Source organism: Sciurus carolinensis, chromosome 7 (assembly GCF_902686445.1).
Source record: "Sciurus carolinensis chromosome 7, mSciCar1.2, whole genome shotgun sequence".
Taxonomy (NCBI): Eukaryota; Metazoa; Chordata; class Mammalia; order Rodentia; family Sciuridae; genus Sciurus; species Sciurus carolinensis.
The window spans coordinates 23,612,151-23,618,150 of NC_062219.1; positions in this window are offsets into that span (position 1 = coordinate 23,612,151).

Here is a 6,000-nt window from a genome sequence, read left to right on the forward strand (position 1 = left end):
AAGTAATTTTTGAAGGATTGGGAGACTACAAACTGACTTTAAATTTAAGGTAGGAAAAGAAGCAAGAATAAATAAGGAAAACTTCTAAAAAGAAGATCAATAAAGGTAGACCTATAAGACTGATAAGATTTAAAATATAATAAAAAGATTTCTAATTATGTAAGTGTGGTACAGATCAATAATACAGAGTAGAATTTATAGAATTAGTAACAATTCATAAGGGATTAACATATAAGTATATATATACTTTCAAGGTAATGGTGAAAAAAAATGGGCTAATCAACAAATAGAGTTGAACAATGAAATAACTGGGAAAACAGTGATTGGTTCATATTTATATCTCACAATGCATATTAGGATAACACACAAATGTTTAAAAAGTCTAAATATGAAAATTTGAAATCACAAGTACTCAAAGGAAGAAAGAATTTGTTAAAAATTCTTGAAGTGGAAAATCAAATTAGAAATGCACATGGCATAATGATCAAAAATTAACACATTTGAATTTCCTTTCAAAAACAGTATAAACAAAGTCAAACTACAAGTGATAAATTTGGAAACAAGTATTTTTAGCCTTTTTTATGTACTGACACACCTAGAAGAAGACCAACAGCTAGGCCTAATTTTCCACTGGGACTTGATGCTTATGCATACCAGGTGTTTACATCTGGCCTCCATTCTAGTTGATCTGGCATTCTTTACTACTGGCTGGTGATTGTGCCAAATTGATATTAGAATTTTAGAGTATCAAACTTCCCAATAATTCAATAAAGGACAAGTCATATAAACAGTTCAAAAAAATAATGCAAAAAAGCTGTTTAATATGAAAAGATTTTCAAATTCACTCTTAATAAAGGTTTATTGAATGCACATCTGTCATCTATCAAGTGAAAAAAAATCTGAAAAATTTAATACACTCTTGGACCAGTCTCTGGGGTCCAGGACTTTCTCATACTTTTCTGGTAGGGTTGTAAATTGCTATGATCTCTATGGATTGCAATTTTCTAATACTTGTCAAATTACAAGACAAATAGAATTCAACTCATTCATTTGGCTTCTGGAAGTTTATTGCTGTGATATACTCACACACCTAAAATGTAATTCATATGCAAAACTTGGAACCGCAGAATTACTTCTGGTTTGAAATTACTAGAAACTATCTAAACATTCATTGATAGGGTATTAGTTATAAATTATAGTCTTTCAGTGCAATGCAATAATGCATGCTGCAGTTCAGTCTGTTTTTTCCCACAAAAGTTCATGTTCTAGAAGCTTGGTCCCCAATATAATGGAATTGACAGGTGTTGGAAGCTGTAAGATATGGGACTTCATGGGTGGTGATTAGGTCATGGGACACCATCCTCATGAGTAGATTAATGTTTTACCTCAAGAGATTGAAGTAGTTTCCTTGAGACTGGATTATGACTTATGGGAATGAGTTAGGACTTATGGGGCTGCATTGGTTGCTGACCAAGTGGGTTGTAATAAAGGAAGGAAGTCAGCCTTCCTCAGGCTCTCTCTCTCTCTCTCTCTCTCTCTCTCTCTCTCTCTCTCTTGCACTTGCCCACTTCCCTTTCTGCTTCTCTATGACATTGTGACAGCAAAACCCCTTACTGGAAGCTGAGTATACATGGTATTGTGCTCTAGAACTTTTCTGCCTCAAGAACTGTGAGCCAAAATAAACCTTTTTATAACTTACCCAGTCTTGGGTATTTTGTTATGGCAACACAAAAGAACGAAGATGATGGGCAACTGTAAAACGTAAGAAGTCTTTGCAATATTATGGAAAGGTCATTCAGACGCATTGCTAAGTGAATTGTGCAAGGGTAGGTTTCATAGCATTCTGATCTGGTGTAAAAATGGTAGATGATGACAGGAATAATAAATATGATTTTAAAATTTCATGTAGCTTAAGGAAATTAGGAAACATACACAGCAAAGCAGTAATAGTGGTTATGTGATAGGGAAGGTGGTGAAGTATGCTGGGCCAACCCACAACTCTGGTGGGAGGCAGTCTTCCTTTCCCTCTGTAAGATGGTGCACACTTTTTGTTTTGGGAACCATGTGAAACACACTAGATATTTAAAAGTAAATGAAAGCATGAGAGGTAAGAAAATGAAATAAAACTATAGTTATAATAGAAATAGAAAATATATACCTCATTATTGGAGTCATAGTTTATTTTTCCTGCTCCTAAGATTGGTCATAGTTTTCTTCAAAAATTTTCCAGAGATTGATGTTACTCTTTTCCCTCTGACCACAGAAGAAATGCTTTGTAGAAATCATGGTGCTGTTATGGACTAATAGGAGACATACTTTTCTTCCTTATGTTGATCTCTCCATGTGGATATTTTGATATTTCTAACCAGTTTAAACATGATTTGTTCTTCTACCTCAATTGACTATAACAACTGAGTAACAAATTTTGGTTTTGTTCTGTTTACTTGTTATGTTACAACTTGGGTCTCCTTTTTCTTCCTCTGCCTTATTGAACTTCATTGTTGCTGACCACCTTTGCAAACTATCTGTGGTTCTTAACCTAGAATTCCTTCCTTCTCTACCTCCTTAGATTTAGTGACAACATTTGCCCTGACTACTGGGATTCTGGAATGCTAAATCATTTGAGCTTATCTTTGGTGGACAAACCCACTTCTTATTTGGAGAAAAAAAAAGTTGCATATCATATTTACATGTAGGAGTTGCCTTACTTCCTTGAAAACTCAGTGTAGACCCTCATGAATTGGAGCATCGTATGTTCAGTATTTCATTCAAAATTAATAGACTGGTATCTTTTTCATATTAACAATTCAAAAAAATAAGCAGGATTGATAAAGGAGATGTGTAGGGTATTCTTTTCCTTCACATATTTTATTCCAAGATATGAGGAAGAAAACACTTTTTTTCTGACCACGTCTCCGTTTTCTCACCTGTATGTCCTGTTATTCTTGAAGGAGATGGACACATATCTGGTAATGAACAGTCTTGATATTGTGCAATACTTGCTACTTTCTTGGGAAAATTTTCTCTTAATTTAGAGTTCATAACATCTTCCTTTCACAGCTTCCTAGACTTCTCCATGATGGCATTTATCCTCATTCAAAATTAAATACCTGTGTGGTTTTTTTTTTTTTTTAATGCACAATCATCTTTCTAGACTCTTAAATTCTGTGAGATCATGGCATATATTCTTTGGCTAACTTCTATGACCAGTGGCATCCACATGCCTTGGCACAGACATAATCGCCAATGAGCATATGAATGAATGGATGTTCTCTTGGAATCTTTCTGGGAGAGACTTTGGATGATAATCTACAGGGGATAAATTTTCCCCTTCTTTAAAAGTTCTAATGTATTGTCATGCTTAGGAAGCCCAAAGTGAACCTTAAAAACTAATTGCACTTCCAAGCAGGAGTGTATTTCTATTTTAAAAGTCCTGTTTTAATTTATTTCCATTCTGGGGAACTTTGTCATAATGACAGCGGTGAGCTTGGAATAACCGCATACCAACGGTAACAAGCAAAACTGGAGCAACCTGGAAGAATGTCAGTGGCAGGCAAAAAGGCATATGGTCCCGAAGACCAGCAGTTTTAAATCTGAGCATACTTCCCAACCAACTAGGGGACTTGTTGAACACAGGTTTCTGACCCTCTTGTAGGTCTTTGACTCAGTAGCTCTGAAGCAAGGACTGAGAAATTGCATTTCTTACATATTCCAAGTGATGTTACTATTCTGGTAGCCTTCATGCTCAAACATCAAAAACAATTGTTTTATCATTCTATTTTTTTGTGAATTTTTACTGGGAAATTGAATAACTTTTCCTCTGTACTTTTTTTTGCATGAACTTACTCCTATCAGTACCTTTAGAATCTTGGTTTCTGGCAAAGTTATATATATATTGTGGTTTGAGGTAATAAAACACTCAGCTCTTCCTAGTGATATACGAGTTCAGGAAGTAACAACACTCAAATAACCCTACTGAGTCATTTTTTATGAATAGAATTACGGTTCTGAGTCATTACTTATTGTTTTCTGGTCTACCAGAATGAGGATTTTTCCAAAGTCAGCAGGGGTAATTCATTTTTAGGGCTTGACAAAACTATGCATGCCTTCCGAAGGGTAGCTTGAGGGAAGAAAGAAATCCCTTTGCGACAGGGATTTCTCTCCATTACAAGCTCCTCTGTATATGTGCTTTTTGTTTATTATTATAAAAGCAATGTTTAAAGAAAAATTAAGAGGAGAATAAGAATAGGAGTGGAGGGAGAGAGAAATGCAAGAAGGAATGGTTGGTATTCTATTAGTCAGAGTTCTCTAGAGGAACAGAACTCACAGGATATGCACATGTATGATTAAAAAAATGGGATTTATTAGGTTGTCTTACACAATCAGAAGATGGATTGTCCCGCAATGGCTCTCTGTAGACTGGAGAGCTGGAGGGACCAGTAGTTTCTCAGTCCAAGAAGTTGGAGCCCCAGAAGAGGACTGGAGATGCATCTCCAGTCTGGGATTGAAGGCCTAGAAGCTCCCTGGAGAAACTCGGTGAGTGTCTACACTGGAAGAGTGAAGCAGCTGGAGTCCAACATCCTTGGGAGATGGGAACAGAAATAGACTCACCTGGTCAAGAAGAAACAATCTTGCATCTGTCACTGCTTCTTCCTTCTTTAGTCTTTTCCTTCCAGGTCCCCAGCATACTGGACAGTGCTGCCCCACATTCAGGGCAGATGCCCTTCCTCAGTTCCTGATCCACATGCCTGTAGTTTCTGGAAACACATATATCGCTAGGATATACCCAGAAGTCTTTTAATGCTAAGTATTTCTCAGTCCAATTAAGTGGGCAAACCAGATTAGCGATCAAAGAGATATAATAATAAATTAAGTAACCTAATACCTATTTGAGGTATCATCAAAAAGATGCAACTAGTAAATTAGATAAATATATAAATATATATTCAACTTCACTAACAAATTCAATTAAAGAAATTATAAAGTATCAGTTTTTACTTAAGAAATCGAAATCATTTTTAAAAATGATTCTTCCTATTGCAGGGAGTACAGAGAAATATATTCTCAGAAATTACTGCATATTATAAAGAAGAGATGATTTATAAAGAAATAGACACCACTCACTTCTATAAAGTGTCCTGTTAAAAAGTTAAATTTTCAAACACCTTCCTCCCATAATTATTTTCCTCTTTATAATGCTTTCATTTCTAATAGGCAGATAGAAGAGTATCATCACAGAATGGTGAGTTCAAATCATGAGCTTGATATTGGGAGACAATCAGAGTATTTAGTTAAAAAAAATGAAAGAGGCTAAGACATGAAGGGCCAGATTTGAAAATGTTTAGATATAAAAAAGGAGAGATTTTCATGTGTCTGTCTGTAGTGGGATAATTACAGACCAGAAAACACCAGAAACATTCCACTAACTTACTACCATATAAAAGGAAAAACCATTTAAATCAACAAAATATGAAATATATAATTTCCCACTGTGGCAATTTTTTTGTTTTGCTACACAAATTGTAATAACATTCTAAGGCAGTTAACTTGCATAAATATAAGAACAACTTGATTTAGTTCATTAATTTTTCTGTTGTTTGCATGGTAAGGAAAGTTCAAAGGACTTGAAAACTATTTTAGTAAGTAGGATATATCCTTCTTCTTGAATTTATATTATTCATTGACTGTAACAAAATATTTTTCTTAAACTAAATCAAAATGTTCCTAATCTATGTGATAGCATTTCAAATGACTGGGATCCAACAATAATTTGATTATTTTGTGTATATGAATGACTATTGGAACATGAATAATCAATCACCAAATGTTGAAGTTCAAATTTGTTATAGGAAGACCAAGTGATAGGAATTTGTTAATAAAAATGTTGCATTTGCTGACATATAATTACCAGATTCTTCTACAGTCATCTTTGATGCATGTATTAGTGCATTTTGAGTTACTATAACAAAATGCAGAAGGCTGGGTACTTTATAAAAATGG